We start from the raw sequence: 22,227 nt of genomic DNA on the forward strand, positions 1-22,227 counted from the left end.
CTCAAAAAGAGACTCTAGTGTACATAAATATTTTGTACAGTTGGGATTTCAAATCAAAGAGCAAAGTATGAATTCAATAATTGTCTTGGGACAATCAGAGAATCACCTGGAAAAAACAAATTCTATTCCAGTCATAATGACCACAAGAAAAATTACAGATAGTGATGTAAATATTAGAAAGTACTAATAACAGCAAATACAAATCTTTGCTTATAGTAATTCAACTTCTCCTCACTATAAAAAGTAGTATTATCATCTCCATCTTAGAGATTAAAAAATCCTACAGAGGAGATATATACCATTAAAAGAAAATATTTCTAAGAATACTATCAAGGATAAAACCCAAAAAGAAGACATTTACTGTCTTAAGATTATTTTCGGCCACAACAAAAATAAACCTACTGAACAAAATGAAAGGCAAGAAATGACAAGAAAAAGCTCTGTGATACATGTTAATGAAGACAAGGGGTTAATGTTCATAACATACAAAGAGCTGTCACAAAGCAACAAGAAGTTCCCTCACTTAAATGTGTGCAAAAGACAAAAGGGATCATTCACCTTTTAAAAGTCAGATGGCTAATGAGTGAAAAATGCTCAATACCTCACTGGTCATCAAGTGCAAACTAAAACAATGAAAAAGCAATTTTGCTCATCATATTGGCAAATGTTTTTAAAAAATATTCTAGGTAGTGTCCATCTTTGAGAGAACAAACTGAGCGATCTTTTTGGAGGATGACGTGTCAATGGATATGTAAACTCTGAAAAATGTGTGTACACACAGACTGAACTCCATTTTAGGAATAGTTTCGCTTAGAAAAAAAATCAGTTCAAAAAGATGTACTCATCAGAGCATTTACACAGCACTGTTTACAATGGTGGGAAGAAAAGCTGAAGTGAAATCATATCCAGCGATAGAGAATTGGTTACATAAGTTATTCTACATCTTTTCATTCCCCGCAGGAGAAGGAATTTCTAGAGTCACTTGAAAGGAGCCTGTGATGTATGTAATTGTCACATCCAGGGACTAAATTTCCAGAAACCTTAACTAAAGGAATACTCATACAAGATCACAGGAATGTTTGTACAAGAAGGACGCCAGTCAAACACCCTTTCTGACAGTGGAAAATGGAGAAAACTTAAGTATCCACCATCAAGACAATGATGCGGTAAATGAAGGCGAGCTGTGGGCACTAAGGGGCAGGCGTTTTGGCATGGTCCAAGGCCTTGTCCACAGTACTCTCCCACCAAAGGTTTCCTTACACAAGAGACCAAATCTACTGCACATCAGGAGACCCCTCTACTCTATCTGAAAGGACCGGGTGAGTCTGGAGTGGGAGGACGTCTATGATATACACCTCAGTGAATAAACCGAGCTGCACAAAACATATAGTATGGCCTTATTTTTCAATAAAGCATATATACACACACATATACATAGATTTCTCATATACATGTATGTATGTATGTGTATATATATATGACAGGCATAAAGGTCATGAAATATATACACCACATTGTCAGCAGTTTTTACTCTCAGGAAAAAAAGGGGAAGGGATGTAAGGGCCTTTCGGTACCACCACAGTTCTCTTTTCAGTATTTCAGTTAAATATACTTGGAATTTAAAAGGTTATTTAAGTCCGAAGTAAAATGGACGTTGCCTCCACAAGACAGAATGCTATACTGGTCATTAAAAATCATGCCAGGGGAGAGAGAATACTGTAGAAAAAAGTGTAATAAGCCGAATGAAAAATGGAGGTCTCCACAAAGTAAACAGGCACAGAGTGCTCGCTCGTTTTTATGACAGACGTAATACACACTGATGAAAAGAACAGAAAATAGATGTTAAAGTGTTAATTATTATCTCTGAGTAGTGGGACCAGGATAGACCCTTTTGTCCCTTTTTTTAAGACTTATTATATTAAATACACATTATTTTTCATCTGAAAAAAGCATTTTTAGATGTCTAGTACCACACATTGAAAAAAATACACGAGTACTTACAGAAATAACTAGGAGACACGGCAGCAGCGTCACACAGTGTAGAACGGGCGATCCTGAATAACACTGCGCAGTTACATAAGGACCCACAAAGTGAGAGCACCTGCTGTCACAGGGCGTGGCCCCCTTCTATTTGTCAGTTGTGTCTTCAGGGCTGAGGCAGTTCTGAGCACGGCCAGTGTCAGTGCTGGTGTCTGGATGGATGCCACTGGAGGTGAGGGCACCTGCAAGCCGAGAGGAAGAACAGAAATCATCCTCTGCTTTTTCTGTCTTGTTTCTTTGTTACTTTTGAAGAGAGGTGTAAATAAGATAAACTAAATCTTCCCTACTAAAATTTCAGTAATGAAACCGTTTTTAAAGTGTTCACAACTTATATTCTGCCTATAACTGTCTTTTCAACAAAGCATCATATTTTTTAAATGTTAATTAACTCAGTTAATTAACTACCTGTTGAAACCTATTAAAGAACATGAAATGCACTATGTAAAATCACCACGCCTGCAGTGACTGGCACAGCTGTCTTGATAGCAGTGCAGTCAGCCCCCACCATCCCGCGGCCCTGAGCTCCTGATGCTGCTAAGAGAGCACGCTGCCACCTCAGATGGAGAGAAACGGTGAAAGCGTTTTCTGAAATCTACAGCACTGACAAAACATAACTGACAAATCCCAGGCTCCTTTGAGGCTGTCATTTTCTGTTTCTGGCCAACCCCCGTCAATGAGCAGAACCACCCCATTCCCGAGCCATGGGACTCACGTGGGAAGCAGTTTTGGAGAAATTTCCAGGTATAGAATGTAAAAAACTATACATAGATCTCTGAAAAAAGAAAAGATGCAATACTCTGATTTTGGAAGAAACTCAAAATATTCTCCTAAGCCTTAGTAGCTGGAAAGGCTGGGCATCTCCTAAGCCACTTATTTATTTCACAGCCAGTGAGCATCTCCCACAAACCCTGTTTCCCTGTGTCTGCTGGGAGCCTCAGGCACACTGTTGTTGTCGATCTTATAAGTCACAGGGCTAAGGCGTGTGTCTCACGCCTGCATCTTCCACACAGGCTCGCCTCCTAGCCTCACTGTCTGAACTTGGCCCCATTTCCTCACCTGTTTATTTGGTATCTGTTCTTCTGTAAGCTGCCTGAAATGCTTTTTGGAACATGTCAGAAGAATCAGTGGGTAGAGAAATGGACAGATGGACAGGTGAGAGTTGGGGAGACAGAGTGACTCCAAGAAAAGGGGAACAAAGAAAATTTCCTATGCAGAACCCTCTTCTAGTCAGGGAAGAAAACCACCACGGAGAAGTGTGAAGAGGCAGGTGGCTTAGGACTGTTTCCTGGATTCCATGAAAAGTCACACCAAGAGATGAGAGGGTAGAACTATAAATAATAAAAGAAAAAAGCATGCATGCTTGAAAAATATATCTACAATATGTACTTTCTAAAGAATAGATTCAAATCAGCACGGCCCAATAACACAATCCTTGGGTATTTACAGAAGTGAGAATCCCATCTCCAAACCACAAGGCATCCCTTCGGAGCACTAAGAGTCTACACGGGACGGTCATAAAGTTGTCACCGCAAAAGCGATGCTATCCTGCCCTTACGAGGAATGAGCAGCTGTGCTCGGGCTGCCCACGCGTGCCATTTACACCCCACAGCACCTCTACGGGAGAGGGACGCCTAGCGAGCCCCATCTCTGCAGGACAGAAAACAAGTCCAGGAGAGGCTAAGCCGACCTACCAGTTCTCCATCTCACAGGACTGGTCACTCCAGAGCAGGACTCGAACTCGGACCCACGTTTGTAACCGCAGTACTACCGTGATTTGTGTGCTTTTTGTGTGTATAATACATTTGTGTCCGGCATGAAAGGATATTTAACAAATGTTCGGTTGTCTTGTCTATCTCATTAGCTCACAATCTTTATATTTTTGAATTGTACTCTTTTCCCCTGGAGAAAGGAACGGAAAGAGCGAGGGTCAGAATGAGATGGGGCTCCATTCTTTATCTGTTACCACATCTCATCCAGTCCCCAACCAGGAAGAAGGAGCAAATGTTCTCTTCATCTTTAAAGAGAGAGCTCCACTGATGGTGACTTACTCAACTCCAAAACCAAGTCTGGGGGAAGGGCACAGACAGCAACCAGAGAAGTATCACCCGTAGGAAGGAGAAAAGAGATCAGGGGAGGGCTCAGGGGGTCAGCCTGATTTAATTTCAATGGATAATATAATACCACAGACTAAAAATACTAGCATGCAGTGAATTTGCTATTTCTTGACATCTAGCAAGTTTTCATAGCCCGCATGAAACATTATCGTGAACTAGTGAAAGGAAGAGTCCACACTCAGGGAAAATCAATGCCACAGGCAGGCTGAAACCCAGGTTGGAGGAAAGGAAGAGAAAAGGCATAGTTAAGAAGAGGGGAAAGTCTGGGAAAAAGACATCATCACAAGGACTCTCCAGCATCATCCAGCAATCATATAATCATTCATTCAAGAGAGAGTTACTTAGGTCCTATTTTGTGCAAGATTTTACACAGGGCAAAGCAAGAGTGCAGCGTCCATGGTGGCAGCAAGTGGCGGGGCTATAATACAATTCTGATCCTAGTACCTTGAACAATTGTACTCAGTATAAAGGCAAAAAAATAAGGTAAAATAATACTATGTAAACTCTACGCATGGTTGAAAAAAATTAAAGAAGACCTAAATACCTGGACAGACACACCACGCACATTCCTGGATCAGATGACAGCGCTCTTGGGATGGCAGTGCTCCCCAGAGCGATCTGTATACTCAACGTGGTCTCGATCACAATCCCAGCGGGCTCCTCTGCAGTAACTGACTAGCTGCTGCTACTATTCATATGGGAATTTGAGGGACTCAGTAACCAAAACGTACTTGAAAAAGAAGAAAAACATGAGAGGACTTGTAATTCTCAATTTCAAACCTTACAACTGTATCTCCAGGTGAGATTAGAGGCCATTTTTAAGTTATTACTGGGTTTATCCTTATTTTCAAAATTCTGTACAATGAATATACCTGTTAGAATAAGAAAAATAAAAAGTAAGATATCTTGTAAAACATGCACAGTGATTCATTCATTAGGAAAAAAATTATTTTAACTATAAAGAGGTAAACAAATATCTAGTGAAAAAGGACTACTTAAAAACAAGTGTGCATTTATAATTTTCATAAATTGAAAACTGAAAAGCACAAAAACATCAAGTTTCTAGGGAGACTAGTGAAACATATTAATAGTTATTTTCAAAAATTCTAATTGAACAATGAAAACTCAAGAAAGGGAAAATTGTGATTGACACCCAAGTGCAAACACATGGAGAGCAAAGGCCTAGAAATCACAGTTCCTTTAAATCTGCTTCTAACTCAATAGGAGAGGAAATTCCTCACTTAGGGGACAGTGGAATCCCATACATAAGACAGGATACACAGTACAAACTGCAGTAGTATCGGGAGTGAATTTCTTAGAATTCTAATGTTACAACATTGCTGAAAAACTATAAAAACACTGACAGACAGATTAAAACACACAGTCATATATATTATATTGAAACATATGTAGTCTGCTCCCATGTTGCATAGAAATACAAACATATTTGTTCATTTATAGGCACTGATTACTTTATCACAGATAGAATATTTCAACTAAAACAAAAAATCAATAATACACTCCTCTTGACAAATCTACTTGATAAGTTACTCTGCTATGTAACCATAATGTGTTTAAGATAGATCTAAAATTAGTGAAAAATCTTTGTATGGTTTCTTGAATTGTTCTCAAAATTCCAAGCTTAATTTTCAAATAGATCTGAGCAGTATTTCTATATTATCTTTTCCCTTGTGAAATGAACAACACAGTCTGTTGTCAAAATTCTGTCCTTACAATGATTCACGAGCACCGTTTCCTAACAAAACTGCTGAACAGCAAGGCACTATCCAGACACTGTGACCAAATAAATGAAACACAAGGAAGACAGTGACCCTAACCTGGAGGGCTTATAATCTGTGTCAACAGCGGGTTTTTATTTGATTGGTTTGATTGGGTAGCAAAATAAAATCAATCAAGTACTTTCTGCTTTTAGCATTCTGTAAGTCATGACTGTTTTTAGTGTCATGATAAGGAAAGACTTAAGCATGACTTGATTAGGTCAACTAGCAACAATCATCACTGGAGAGTGAGTAATAAAGAAGTTAACTGATAGAAATGCTTCTGCCTACATGAGACCTAAAATAAATCTATACTGATATCCGAAAGGAAAATGAGGAGTTGAGGTCCCCAATGAGAAAACAAACAAGGAATCAAAAAAGGAAAGACGTTTTCATTAACGATTCCAGGCAGTAGTGGAGCATGGTGGTGAGGATCACAGATGTTTGGGACGAACATGAGTGCCTGAACTCCCACAGCACTGGGTAGCTGTGAAACTGATATTTCAGAGAAATTTTCTGCATCTCAGTCTTCTATCCATACACTGGGGACAACAACCGCACCCATCTCCTAGAACGGTCCTACGAATTAAGTTATTTTATATATAAAATTTTAAATAAAATACCTCAGATTTTAAATAATACCCCAAAAGCACAAGGAACAAAGAAAACAGAGATAAATTGGAGTTCATCAAAATTTAAAACTTTGCTTCAAAGGGCACCATCCAGAAAGTGAAAAAACAACACACAGAAGAAATTTTTTTCAAATCATTTATCTGATAAGGAATTTGTATCTATAAAAAAAACAAGTACCTCCTACAACTCAACAATAAAAAGGCAACTCAATTAAAAGGTGAATAAAGGATCTGAAATGGTATTTTTCAAGGAAAATATACAAATGGCCAATAAGCACAATGAAACGATGTTCAATATCATTAGCTGTAAGGGAAATCAAGTCAAACCCACTAGGAGAAACCGCTTCACACTCACAACAATAGGTTATAATAAAAAAAAAGAGTAACAAGCACTAATAAGGACACAGAGGAAGCGGAGCGCGCAGCCCTTGCTGGTGAGGACGTAACACAGCATGGCCACTTTGGAAAACAGCCTGGCAGGTCCTCAGAGAGTTGAACATTTGGTTTCTGAATGACCCAGCAACTCTGCTGTCTGGGCACAAACGTAAGAGAACTGAAAACAAATGTCCACATAAAAACTCCTACAGGAATATTCATGGCGACACTACTCATCACAGCCAAAAAGCAGAAACAACCCAATTGCCTATCACCTGATGAATGGGTAAACAGTGGGGCCCAGCCATACAGTGGAATATTAGTCAGCAATAGCAAAGCATAGAGTACTGACCCAGGCAACAACGTGGAGAAACTTTGATAACGTTACTCAGTGTGAAATAAGTCAGTCACAATAGACGGTTCCACCTACATGAAGTGACTCGATTTAAATGAAATGTCCAGCACAGGCAAATCCACAGAGAGAGAAGAGTGGCTCCTTGGGGCTGGGGGAGGATGGGGAAGATGGGAATGACTGCTTATGCATACGGGGCTTCCTGTTGGGGGAATGAAAATATTCTAAGATTAAATGGGATGCACAATTCTGGGCAAAGAGTAAAAACGACTGTATATTTAAATGGGTGAATTGTATTAAAACTGGTAAGAAAAAAAGCAACTCGGGCCAGTACCTTCCCTAGTAAATGCAAATTGCTAACTTTTATTAGAGGAAGAAGAAACTGCCCTCAGCATGAAAGTAGGAGATCAGCAAATGTGAGTTAACCAAAGTTGGACAAGAGCATTTCACTTGAAACAGTTGCTGAGTGTACACGAAATATTCAGAAATAGGAAAATCAGTTTCACATCAGGAAGAAGCATTCTGCTTCAAATGCAGATCAAGGATTCAGCAAGCCCAGCTGCTACAAATGACCAGAGAAGAAACCTGGTTCTTAAAACAAGCACCAGAGCCAACAAGGAAATGGTGGTGAGGAAAGCAGGCGGCCGAATATCTGGAACAGTTTGCTACAAATAATTTCTCCACTGAAAATTTAAAAATAAAATGAAAGTGATAAAATGCTCTGTTGACCTCACGTGAATGGGCTTCCTTCGGTGCTCGACTGTTCTGTAACCCCGATTGAGAGAATCAGGAGAATCAGCATGTCTCCTGGGAGTCCCCAAAGGACTGCCCACCAGCACGCTGACCACCATCACATCTGCCAGGGTTGAATTGCAGAGAAGAGACCAACTTCTGAAAGGCACAGGAAATGTTGACAAGGGAAGAAAAGGCTGCAGTCAGTCCTGGGACAGAGGCCCTCTGAGCAGAGGCCAGAAGGCTGCAGGTGAACTGCAGTGGCCGTGGGACAGGAAGCGACCATGGGGGAGCATATCTCAATTCTCTCCTCTCTCTCCATCGGGTAGGAGTGGTAAACCTGCATCCTTCTCACCTGGAACTGTGGGTTGGCTGGCAGAAGTCTTACCGACATGGAATGATTATTCAAGTCTCTGTGGAAAAAGTCAATAAATCGAGAGGGAGTAGGGAGCCAACTCCACAAGCCTCTCAATTGCACCCTTATTTATTGTGTATAATCAAAGGAAAAATTCATTAACAATTGTGTGATAGTAATAGGAACTTCGGGAAAGACAGTATGAAGCAGAGATTGTAGAATACACAATGAGTACAAAGGATTAGTGTATCTTTAGGGAAGTAATGGGGTGAGGGGAACAAGATACATTTTTAGACATGTGAATTACAAAGCAGACCACCAGACCAGCCAGGTCCTTGTTCTGTGGATCATAGACTATCTAACAGCACACAAGCTCAGCGTTTATACCTGAGGGCCTCGGTCCTTGCTTTGCAACCAGCAGAGTGCTATCTAAAACCTCAACTATGCAAGCAAAGCATTGTCTCTGCTTTTTAATGCAAGGAGACTGGAGTGAGGATGTACAGGCACTTGCTTGTAAAGCAGTTTTTAAGCATATATTTTTCTTCTTAAAGTTCACAGGCGGCTGGAGTGTGTTACAATTTGTTAAACCAATCATGGGCTCCCACATGGAACCATTATGGAGGACACCCTAAGATGACAAATCCTGCCTCTGGGTCTTTTCCTGCCATCTTCAGCCACTCTAGCAGGGTCTAGGTACATCCGTGAATAACGATCCTACAGAACTACCCACACCCTTAACTCCTGGTGCTTGAAACTTAATTTTAGCTCTACACAACTTACCGTAGAAAAGTTTCAGAAATAAAAGGTATAATATTCCTTTTATATCTCATCATATTACTGATTTTTCTGATTGCTCTAAGTTGCTTCTACTTGGTAAAGCAGATAATTCTGCAGGTGAATTCAGTAATTTCCATTGGGCATATCTAGCCATTTTGGGCTCTCTAACTTCTATTGGTCAAATACCGATACACTTAATTGATTTCTTTGTTTATCAATTTCAGCCGGGAGGAGAGGGAGTGTCACTCTTTTCCTCAGCCCACCCTCAACCCTTTTCTCATCAACTCAGGCCTCCTGAAAACAAAACAAAGGATTTGTTTCCCTTCTACTCTTTCCACAAAACCAACAGGAAACATCAGCCTGGAGAAAGAATTCAACACAAATGTTAAAACAAAAATCTATAAACCTGGAGCAACTCCATCTCCGAATCATGATACACAATGACATGAGAGTAAGTGTGTCAGGCACAAAGCATGCGTGAACCTGACCACCTGATTTCCATTCTTCAAAGGAAGGAAGGTTTTCATATTTTTTATTATCATTCTTTGTCATTGTTTCTGAATATGCCAAAAAATAGTTTATGAAAGAATTATGCACTGCAATAACAGGTTACTATTGTATCAATTATAGAAGGCATTCAGAGGGGATAGGAAAAGCCACCTCTGTAAAAAATGCAAAATTTCTTCCCCTGTTAAGAACACGTATACAAAATGCAACAGAGAATTCAAATTCTTGTGGAGAGGTGCAAAAGCCACAGAACCAAAGCAAAGTCAACAGAATGAGTTAATTCAGAATTCACTGGACAAACATGCTCAATGTATTCAAATAATTTTAAAGGCACACTGCAAACCATTCACTTTATGATCTGCAGGCTAGAGGAAGCATTTCCTGCTTTAACAGACAACAGAAATCAATAGGGTGCCCCAACAAACAAGGACCAAAGAACAATCAGGTTTTTAACAGCTCTGATAAATCAGCATGTTCTAAAGATCAAAATCCAGAAATTTTAAACATTCATTGACACCACAATGAAACAAGCACTTAAAAAAAAAAAAAAAAAACAAAGAAACTAAGCACATAGATCATGTACATAGAACAATGAGGACTTCATGTACCGCTGGAAGAACAGGCTATAGCCTTTTACTTGAAAAATAAAACTACTTTTAATGATAACTGCTAAAACACATTTCATCATTCATGTTGCCTTGAAAAATCTGAGGCACTTGTATCTGATCAGAAAAGCAATTCTGGGTAATAGTAGGTTACAATTCAGTGCCAGTTTGCTTTAGAAGAAAAGAGAAAAAAAAGCTACTGTTTCTCATATCCTGCACAAAGTGTGAAGTGCCTCCCTCCCTCTTTCTCCTCCCGTTTTCTGAGCTCATGCTCCCCAACCCTTCTGAAACAAGTATGAGAAACTCTTATTCCCACCAATATGCAAAATGACAAAAGAATATCAATTTATTTGTGTAAATATATGCCTATACCTTGAACTGTAGGAGAAAGGTATCAGAAGTCCATATGAAACTTATTTCTAGATTCCTGAAATCACACACACAAACGTTCACACAGACACAGACACATACCCCCTGGATTACTGGGCACTTCACAAGTTTAGGAATTCCAACTTCTAGAAGATAACTTTGTAGTTAGTTTAAAATACAAATCTGTCAGCTTTTGAAAGCCTTGATCATCTGCTAAACCATCCAAATATCAAAGAGATCCAATTAGCTTTCTCTGTAGAATGTAATTTCACTTGATGGCAAAACAGACCCTAAGAAGTACTGGATCAAAGATTCGTGTTTATCACTACCTATGATCGTTTTTAAGCACATTAACAGATTCAGAAATGTATGTCTCAACAACATTTATTCTTATTGAAAAAGCATACGTGTTCAACTCTCTATACAGTGACTAGGTCCCATGATGGTGTTTAAGAGCTATTTTGCGCATTGAAATATTTATTTTCAAGTGCAGACAAGGAGGGTGTGTATTACTCAGTTGTAGAGCACCTGCTTAGCATGAACAATGTCCTGGATTCAGTCCCCAGTACCTCCAAAAAATAAATAAAAATAAGTGCATATTTAAAAATAAGAATAAAGTTATATAAAAAAAAGCAGACTAAAAAGCACTGCAATCTATATGCTACAATTATACTAAAAAAAAAGTGTTTCTTTCAAATATTGACTATATGCCAATCACAGAGACTATCACAAATCACACCTGAACCATCACGTGTGATTCTCAACAACCCTAAGTAGACACGGATGAGAAACCCGGCACTGAGGATGAGGAGACGGAGCTCGGAAGATCCGGGGACTCTGACCGTCCTGCTCCCCGTGACACCACGTCAACCCAGGGCAAGCTCTGACAGACCTGCTCTGAGGGGACACCCAGCTGCATGGAACCTTGGGGCATTGGGGAGTCCCAGAAAACACTAAAAATTGTTCAGTGAAAAACCAGCTCAAATATATTACACTTTGCCACATCCTTTAAAAAGGGAAAATGACTGAGACCTTTTTGATGCCTCCGTGTCCTTTCTGCCATCATCAATTATTTGCCCTCTCAGGGTGACCAGTGAAGAACTGGACCCCATATGAAATGCACTCAGATGGAAGAGCTTTTAAAGTTATTTTAAGAAGTTTGTAAGACCCTGTCTATGCCTCACACAGGTGGTCATCCATCACTTCTCACCGGTGTGGACGTACCACCTGAAATCACTCCTTTCTGCTTTTTAAAATCCCTTCATCTAATCCAGGCTTTTCAACAGCAAAGAAGCACCTCAACCACAGACACTGGACAGCTTTTCACCAAACGGACTCGAACAGCCCATTGTACTATCTGGAAACCCTTTTCTTCTATTAAAACCACTTCCAGGTACTTCATCATTTTCTGATTGGTGGACTTGGCCTCTGACTGGCCTACTCAGAGAGCTCCCAGCCTCACATGCGGGGGTGGGAGAGGACCCTGCTGTTGGGGGAAATCAGTGAGGAAGGCGGACATACTCCTGCCAGGTCTGCAAGGGTAGAATTGCCACAACGTGCTCAGAAATTATACCGTCATCACCCCTGGGCTCCCATGGACTTGTTTCACATTAACCAAACTCATGACACACTGATGAAAGAAAACCAGAAACTTAACTTATTAATGTAACAGAAGACGTGAAACTATGAACCAGACTGAAATATCAGAGTTCAACCATGAGTACATTTTCTCAATGGCCTAATCACGGGGAGGCAGTCACATGGCAAGCATGGACAGAAACAGAGCAGGAAGGGTTTCTAGATTAACTCAATGGACTAAATTTCTGTTATAAGAACTGATCTACTGCCTGGAAAACAAATAACGCCAATCACGATTCACTCTCTGTGGACAGTGGCCAATACATGACTATGAGCATCTGTGTAACTCTCTTTTCCCTGTCCTTTCTGGGCTAAAATATGCACAGAGGTACAAAGATTCAGGGATGCAGATAACACTAAACACCCAAAGCCCATCTCTGGGAGCCTCAAACCAGTAAGCCAGGGTTTAGATACCAGCTCTGCCAATTACTATTTCTGTGATTTTGGCCAACTTACCCTCTGTGTGCCTCAATTTCCACACTGTAAAACTGGGATAACAATCAAACCTTCCTTACTCGCTTGTTGAGAAGATTGAAGGATTCATTTCTGTAAAACTCTCAGAAAAGAATGTAGCACATTTTGGGTGTTCAACAAATGTCAACTTAATATCAAAGTGATTTACAAGTCTCCCTTCTAATCATCTTATGTGTTTCCTGGCTAGTATAAGTCCCAAAGAAAATCCTTATTTCTCCTTTTATAAACTCTTGGGGAGGACCCTTCTCTTCCATCCCACCACCTGTTTAAACCGAGGGAGGGAATGCCTCCTAACCACTCCTCTGGGCCATGGAGAGTGCTTCTCCATTCACACCCCTGGCCCCTGGCCAACAGCTAGCCCTCGTCACACTAACAGAGTGAGGTGTGAGTCCGGGGAGACAAGCAGGGCATTTGAAACCCTTCCTTTCCCTCCAGTGTTGATCACCATTGGGAAGCACTTGGGATGCTCGGCTTCATGACAGGACAGCTTTGTGCATGAACGGGCAGGTCCTCTCAAGGGAAGGCTCGCTATGTCACAGAGCTACATGGGACAGGGTGAGTCTCTAATTCTGGGACACAGTATCATGACACGCATTTTCCCACAGCCCTGAAGTTCATGGAGAACGTGGCTTCATCAGTAACAAATAAGACATTTATCGCCTGCCTACTCTTTTGTGTCATCTCTCAGTTGGCTGCTGGAGACAACATGTGTATAAGTATTGGATCCCTTTAAGCCCCAAAATATATGAAGTAACAAAGAATTCTGTGGCTTAACGTTGGTTCAGGGCGACTGTGTAACAGTTCTGACTCTGCTGATGCTTAATTATGGGTATAGGAACTAAGGAACCTCCTCAAAAATCTTTCAGCATAAAACCAGCTTTTCTTATTTTCCTGTTTCTTAGTAATTGCCAAAGACTCTCAAATGATGGCTTCACACAAAAAAGCAGCTAAAGTTTATGAGCCCTCTTGACATACCCAATGTGGTAAACACTTTACATAATTTCTAATTCTCACAATTCTACAAAGCAGATATGAATGTCCCCATCTCACAGACAAGGGAAAAACTCAGAGCAAACTGACTCAGGCTCACGTGGCTCAGTGGCAGCACGTGCACGCAAACCCAACTCAAAAATCTACACCCCTTCGTATATGTACCAAACCTCCTACCACCAATTAACACACAGCGGCGGAGTCAATACTCAGGGAACTCAATACACTTTTCAGCTTTAAGGTGCTCCAGAGGCCGCTTCTAGCTGTTTTATAAAATCCCGGCTCACTGACTTCTAACACTGGAAGAAAAGACCGATTTTGCCATTGTTTGCACAGCAAGTCTGAAATGTTCACAGCGAGATGACAGAATAAGTCTAAGACATAAGCAGAATAATTTTTCCAGGTAGACAGACATAATGGACATTGTGCTATTCTGAAGCACTAAGCAACGGAATCAAAACAAAATAACATTTGTTAAGCCTTCTTTTGCAAAAGGAATATTAAGACTGTTAGAAGTTGCAACAGCGCCACCTATGGCTAAAATGACCTTCCAGGTTGCCGGGAAAGATGCAACACAAAAATTGCCTGTAGGATCAGAAAAGAGAATCAGATAACTAAAAGCTTATGTAGCACATACTGCACTTTGCTTCGGGGGAAGGGAAGGGTATTCAGTATTTAATCTGATATTGCTAATACTCCTGAATATAAACAAAAGACATAGGTTCATGGAAACTCATCTTAGAAGAGGAAAGAATCCAGTCCAGCCACTTCATTTTACAGGAGGGGAAACTGAGACATGGGTTCTGTCCTGCAATCGGCAGCAAAGCTCTCCCAGGCCTCATGTCTTGCACTGTAGCATAAACCAACAGATCTGTACTAGGCCTATATTCATAAAAGTCACGTTTGTATTTTTCCAACAGTAGGTTATCTAAGTATCTTGCAAAATAATTCTCAAAGAGCCAGGATATCATACAAGATTGATGAAATACAAAAACATTTATTTACATAATAAAACAGCATGAGCTTTATTCTATTAAAAAAGTGACTTGTTAAATCAATGTTTTGATATTTTAAACCTGTTAAGAGTGCAGGAAAAAAAATCAAAATTTTGCTTAATCACAAAAGAGAGAAGATTATTCCCTGAAAATGATCAATGTGGATTTTACTAAACTTAATGAATCTGGTCAGAATTCCACGAATTTAAATGTCTGTGTGGATGGTTACACGGCAACATGAATTCTGAGTTGTAACAATACATATTCTGTGTAAATAATATTCAAGGTCGTCTGATTAAGGCAATTTAACTAGTCCCTGTCTCACTAGTATGATACAGATTTCATTAAAACTTCATACTACACTAAAAAAAAAAAAAGAATCCTTGTTACTTTAAACCATATTCAAATATATCATATATATAAATATTATAAATATTGAATATGCATCAGAAATAAGCGACACTCTTTAGTATTCAGAGTTGATCCTTCTAAAATATCTGTCATTCTGACAGCACATTTTTATTAAGCACCTCTTGGGTTCTTTGTATACAAGGCGTCTAACTCTCACAGTCAGACAATTTAAACGATATTACTCAAATTTCACAAATAAGGAAATGTACTTAAGCCATGAAAACAACTTACATATTCACCATCAGGAAAGAAAAGAGTAAAGATTTTACTTATAATATTCACTGACAATCTTGTCTTCCATATTAAGACTACATAAAACCAATTCAGTCTTTGTAAGTATTTCTGTCAATAAGGGCCACTAGAGAAAAACAAGTAACATCATTAACAGTGGTTGGACTTTCAAAGCCCACTTCTCTTTGGCACTATAATTGTTTTTAATGTTTTGTTTTTTGTGCTAACAGACCACTAAATTTAAAAAATTAACTTTTTAAGTAATTACCTGAGAATTAAACATTTGTGAAAATGTAAAATTTTAATTTATGACACTCTGTCTCACATTCTCACTGGTGTCTCCCCTTTGAAGGCCTCATAAGGCTGAGATCACTAAAATCGGCCATTTATGGAGTCACAGCAGTTCGGGTAACCACTCAACGGGAGGCTGATTAGAGGAGCAATTAAGAATGCATCCTGTGCAGCCTGGGTTCCAGCACCGAGCTAGCCACGGCCAGCTGGGTGTGATTTAGGACAAGTTGCTCCATCTCTCAATCCCTCAGCTGCAAAAAAGGAGACACTGATACCTACCCTCAAACACCTGCTATGAAGTAAAACATGAGGAAAGCATTTTAGTGTTAGGTAGGTGTCCACTCAGAGCGAGTTTGGTCATTATGATGATGAGGATGGCTGTTAATAAATTAAGCTAGACCAAAAAGGAGAAATCACCTTAAAGGAGAAACATTTTAATTCAATCAGCATTTCCTTTTGGATGGATTGCAGAATGTTCTATTGATGTTTTTAATAAACCAAGTTTTGTCCATTAATTATAGATTTACAGGTTCATGGACAAGTCTCCAGAAAAAGAATTAGAGGCCTCTAACCTCTGAATACTAAGAAAGTAAATAAAAAAAAAATCATTTGGGAGATTATACCTCATTTGGGAGAGTATGTGCTTAGCATGCATGAGGCCCTCAGTTCAGTCCCCATAAACTCCATTTAAAAACTTTCTTTTTTAAGAAATGGAGAATTAAAGCAAAAAGATGGAGGAATACAGAATATTTTAGAGACTCATCTCAGATTTAAGATGGGGAGAAAACATCCATTTCTCAGAGGAAATCTTGAGAACTATGTAAACAGTATCTGAGATGTCTAGTCTTCTAACATTATTCATGAATTCATATTACCAAGTCTTAAAACTACCTGATAACCCACAGAGGTGATACTGATCGTAACACCTGCCAACACGGATCGAGCTTCCGCTAGGACTGCTGTGTTCTGACATCTCTGCTCCTGAGGCCTGACCAGGCTGAGAGCACTAAATTCGGTCATTCATGAGCATCTCGTGTAAGTCCTCCATGTGTGCTTCTAACTCTCCCCTCACCAGCCCCTCTGAGGGAAGCACTGTTATCATCATCCCCACCTGCAGATAAGGCCACTGAGGCACAGAGACTAAACCCTTTCCAGGTCACATTGGCATTAAAGGACGTCTGTATTTCTGCTGTTTTGCTTTTGACAAAGTAATCTGAGATATCAATTCAAGGGAGACTGTTAAATAGTCAAGTCTGTCAGGTCTTCACCTCAAAGAGCAGATACTATAAATTCCTGATGTAGGATGAGGCTGCCGCCACAAACTGACTCAGCTTGAAATTAATATCCAAGGTGAAGCAGCGGATTCACGTAAATATTCACGACTGTCAACTCCGCTCACGGGTCTGGGCCCTTCACTGCCTGAACGGGGGTGAAATCCCCACCCGTGTCAGGGAGGGACTCGCAGCTCTTCCGGGACTCACCCAGGATTCACGGGCTGTTTCCCCCCACAGGCTGTCCTCAACGATTAAAAAGCTCTCAAGATTTTTACACCATGCAAAACTGAAAGACATTTCTGCAGATGGAGCACTTTCTCAGGCTTAAACCTTTTTTGCCTACACTCAGCAAGGGGCAAAAAAAAAAAAGAAACATGACTCTACAAAGTCTCTGACCCTCACCACTCACGGGAGTAGAACGGCCACAGCAGCAGATGAGACTTCTCATTGCACGATGAGAACAAAATAAAGCCGCCCCAACAACAGGCACTCCCAGAGACAGAGCTCAGCAGTCTTCTGCACACTCACAGTTGTGCAGCCCTCACCACCATCTATTTCCTGAACACTTCATCACCCCAGAAGAAACCTCCTGTCACTAACAGTCACTCCCTAATCCCCCTCCACCCAGCCCCTTTCAACCATCACCTGCTCTCTGCCTCTGCATGTGCCTTTTCTGGGCATTTCAGATCACTGAAATCAACAATATGTGGCCGTTTGTGTCTGCTTCCTTTCACTTAAAATGCTGTTTTCAAGGCTTGTCCATTTTGAAGTGGTATCAGCATCTCTCTCTCTCTTTTTTTTTTTTTTGAAACCGTTAAAGTTTATTAGAAGGTAGTAAGTACTATCAAAAAGAGTACGGTGGAGCATAAGTGATTGGGTTTCAAAGGGAAAAGTGCGGGTTGAACAGTCAGGGAGGAGTTCCCAGAACAGGTGGCCTTTTTCATTTTCCTCTTTATTTGTTTTTTCTTTTTTATTCACTCTTACATGTGAATAATGTTCCACAACATGGAGTTACTACATTCTGTTCTTCCATTCAGCAGCTATTTTTGGACGAAGTCCAGTAGAATGAGTGTAAGAAGTGACTATCATGGATGGCATTTAAGCAAAGGGCAAGACGTGCTTTCAAAAAACAAGCCAACAAACAGAGGCACAAGGAAATTCAGTGCGTTTCTGAGCAAAGAGCATGCTTGCTTCAGCAGGACTACCGTGCAGGGCTGGGGCGGATACTGGCAAGAATCACGGTGAGGGAGTCACCTGAGAAAACTCCCCACTGCAAGCAGCTCAGCCAATTCTCCCTCACCCTGTATTGTTAGAGCCATGTTTCTAGGTTACTCTTATTTCAAGTAATAGTACTTTAACTGCACATCTGATCATCTGCCTCAGACCACATTACCTAGAAGCCACAGAAAATCATTCACTGACCGGAGCAGCTCCAGGACATAACGGTGATGGATCAGGGAGTCCAGCAGCATTCCAGCCTGCAGGCACAAACCCCACATGTGCCCTGGTGATGTCCGGAAAATAAAATGCATGGAAATATCTCATTGCTGGTACACGACATCTGCCCTCAAATTGCCCCAAAATCATGCTGGCAAAGCACTACTCAAACTTTTCACTCCAAAAAAAAAAAAATGCTAAGAAGGCAAATTTAGGCCCTTCCATTAAAAACCAGCAACCATCACTGCCAGTATCTGAGCTGGAATTCTCCTGACTTCAAAAACCACCGCGCAGTTACTTTTCAAACGTGAAAGTCATATATGTATTCCACGTAGATGATATTACAGTAGGATTTTTCTTTTCAAAATTTCCAGTTGCAACATTAGCACAAGAAAGTTTATGTTTCAGCTTTAAAAAAATCAATTATCCTCCACTTTCTTAATTTTGAACCTATTATTATTTTATAAAGGGAGCTATGCTGCATATTATAAACCAACTGTTTGGTTTCTGCAAATAAGACCTTTATGACCTCACTATTTCAGAGCAAACTTTAATGATGTTTTGAGAGGTGGGGCCTGGGGCGCTCACTAACAGCTTTTTAAATACTGACAATTATGTGCTCTTAAGTAATGCAAAGGCTCTAACTCCACACTAGCTCAGAAAGCAAAGAAACTGCACCAAAGACTTACTTTAACATTTTAATATATTCCTATTGTTTTGAATATTAAAGTTCTTAAAAGATATGATTTTTTTGAGAAAGCCAACAGCTGTATTAAATTTCCTCTCACCAAGAAAGCAATCTTTATCAAGAATAAAAACCCCTATAGAAATTGAAATGACGGGATGTTTCTAGCTAAGTGAACATGCAGATCAGAACACAAACCTAAATCCTATCAGATCTCACTCGAACGAGCTCAACAAAGTCGTGGGCTACCCTGGAACTTAGCTCTTCTTTTCCAAAAGTTGGCTGAGCTAAGATCATCACACAAGGCAGGGAAGGAAAGAAGAGGAAAGTCCACCTGGCAGCCTCCATCTGTTTACTTCCAGCCAAAAGTCGCCTCTAGGGTCGCCCTGCTAACAAGCCCTCCCCATAAGGAAATCCGGCATCCACACTGCCCCTGCCGTCCCCAAGCAGTCCCGACGCCTCTCTCCCAGCCTGTGAATGTTCTTCTAATGACCCCCCCTGTTGGTGGCACCCTTCCCCTCTTCCCTGCTACACACACACACACACACAGAGCCACAGCAGTCTTCCCAAATCACAAATTTGATTACATCACCCCCACTTCAAACCCTTCAGAGGCTCCCTGGTGGAATTCTAGCCCCACCCCAGATACTGCTTGCCCAGCCTCACCTCAGTACACAGGTCCCCAGTGACCTCAGGGGCCCCCTGACTTGCTCCTACTCCCCACTTGTCTCCAGGCTCATTTTGACTGTTTCCCAAGGAAGCCTTCCCTCCTTCCAACTACCACAATTTGTTCCTCTATTCCTAGAACATTCTAGGCTAAGTCAACTTCTGACAATGCTAAGCTCACAAGAAGCAAATACATTTTGCTTACTAATGTGGGTCCACCCTCTCTCCCCTAGACACACAGAAGTGCACGTGTTATGAATAAATGAATGACGGGGTGGGTCTCAAAGGGACAGACATACCTACTCTCACCCGTCCCGACCCTTGTGTCTGTAGAATATCAGAAGAAAAACAAGAATTACCTTTCCTGAGGGTCACTTTCTGATGACACCCTTCACTGACTACTGTGTCAGTTCTAGTAAAACCCAAGCTCTTCCAAAGCCCTCCATCCCGGACTCTCTCCAGTGTCCTCACCAGCAGGGGCACCTTCCACCCTGGACCACACAGGGCACTGTCCCCGTTTCCCCACGCCAAAAGCCTCCAGGCATCTGCCCGGGCTGCACCTGCCACCTGAGCCACATTCTTGACTACTTCTCCTGGCTGACACTCTGTCCTCACAAATGAATATAGAGTCCATTTCTTCCAGGAAGTCCTCTCTGATAATGTCCTTTAGGTCTTGGTTGGGCTTCATCTATAGCAGCAGTACATGGTGACCAACTGGGTGTTTGCCCGCTCCTTTGAGACCACGAACTCTTGGGGGCCACGTGGGAAGGAGAGAGAGATTACAAGAGGGGTGCGGGAAGCAAAAAGCAAAAATCACAGCCCAAGTCCCAAATTCAAAGATACTTTCTCAGGAAAAATTATAAACAATTTCACACGTGTGCAATTTGGCTACTGTTTTTGTGGCTTGTGGACAGAAAGAACTTGGTGTTCTAGTCCAAAACCCAGATTACATGCAAAGAAATGTATATATTCATATCCAAAGGAAACCAGAGCTGCTCAAAAACAGTTTGCAGTTAGAATTGAAAGGAACTTTGATAAAGGCAATCTCTCTCTCTCTCTTCCTTCTTTTCTGGCATCATATAATTTTAGAAGTATTTGCGTGACCAAGAGATGGCTACAGCCCGTGATTCTTCACTGGAGTGTTTGGGGCTGAGGAAGACCAGATTACATTCACTGCGTAAATGCAATCACACCAACACACTGATAGGTGCCGTGGTGGTGGAAATGATGTTCCAAAGCAGGCAACCTTATTCTGTAAGAGAACTCTAAATAGAAAGTAAGAAATGCAATGTTCTGTAGTCAATTTCATTTGCTATATGGGTCATTAATTGATAGTATATCTTGTCTAATGAAACCCAAAAATAAATTGTCAACGTCGATTTTCTTCATCTGACCATTTTATGCTAACTTTGGATATTAAACCCTCACTCCATAAGTAAAACTCAGGCCTACGCTGCAGCAGTTACATCCCGTGGAAGAAAGCCGATCAAGGGAGAACTGGAGAGTTTCCCTTCAGAAGCTGCTAAGTCTGGTTTTGCACCTGTACGTTATTTGCAACCACGTCATCGAGAATGGAGAAAACCTAACAACTGTGGGGCGAAAAGCACTGAGGTGCTTCAGAAAAATCAAAGAACGCTGAGCTTTGTGAAACAGTCCTGAGGCACTTAAATCGTACTTTTTCTGAAAGGCTCCAAAACTGACCCAATTCACCATTCCAGGTTCAACAGGGAGGTACCGGATTTAATAGAGAAAACATGCCCTTGAAGTCTGACAAGGCCTTGCTTGAATTCTGCTGCAGCATTTACTAGCCACTAAATGGACCAATTCCTTAACCCTCTGAGAAGGCTTCCCGATCTGCAAAAGGGGGCTGCCACCGCCCACCTGGGAGGCATGGATGTGAACGCAACACGCAAGTAGGGCTGCCGACTGGTACCTGACACGGGGCCTGACTAGCTTCCCTCCGCTGCCCTTCTCCCCCTTTAAACTTGCACTGTTCCCCCGGTAAGGATCAAGACCACGGAACAGAATGCCCGATTTTTCTGTGTATCCCCGGATACATGACTTACCCTTAGGAGGCCAGAAAAACTGCTTCCTCCCCAGTCACTATCAACGTTCTTAAGATTCTGGGTATTTTTAACTCTATTTTCCAGGGAGACTATTCCAGAACTTTCCAAGCACCATTCTCCAGGTTGGCTCCCCTCCCAGCACCCATCCTTTCTCACTTCAGATACTCTGTATGATTGCCGTCTGTTCATGGGAAAGCGAGTCCGGTAGGGTGGGGACTCCCAAGGACTCCCCCCTCCCTCACAGGTGAGTGTGACTACCTTCTGCCCACTCCTCACTCCAACTCCAGCTTCTAAGAAGTCTACCCTCCAGGACCCTGCAGACTCTGCATCTTCCCAAGACACACACGTGGCCACGACCCTCCCTTCAGATTTCTTCCTGGCTGGCCCTGCACACCCCCCGGCCCCTTAAAGATAAATGGCATTAGGCTGAAAA

General features: G+C 41.2%; 1 long non-coding RNA gene across 7 annotated transcripts in view; it reads right to left on the reverse strand.

The window, feature by feature from the left end:
- Nucleotides 1–22,227, reverse strand: part of LOC141578215 (uncharacterized) — a 55,098-nt gene that overhangs the window by 28,212 nt on the left and 4,659 nt on the right. For 5 of the 7 annotated variants that reach the window (XR_012508341.1, XR_012508338.1, XR_012508342.1 and 2 more), the window contains exons 2-5: nucleotides 4,699–4,884; nucleotides 3,732–3,939; nucleotides 2,753–2,812; nucleotides 2,002–2,222 (exon numbers count right to left, since the gene is read on the reverse strand). This is a non-coding gene — a long non-coding RNA (uncharacterized LOC141578215). The remainder of the gene's footprint in view (nucleotides 1–2,001; nucleotides 2,223–2,752; nucleotides 2,813–3,731; nucleotides 3,940–4,698; nucleotides 4,885–22,227) is intronic. The other 2 variants (XR_012508340.1, XR_012508339.1) reach the window with 2 other exon arrangements.

This window comes from Camelus bactrianus, chromosome 7, assembly GCF_048773025.1.
Source record: "Camelus bactrianus isolate YW-2024 breed Bactrian camel chromosome 7, ASM4877302v1, whole genome shotgun sequence".
NCBI classification, from domain to species: Eukaryota; Metazoa; Chordata; class Mammalia; order Artiodactyla; family Camelidae; genus Camelus; species Camelus bactrianus.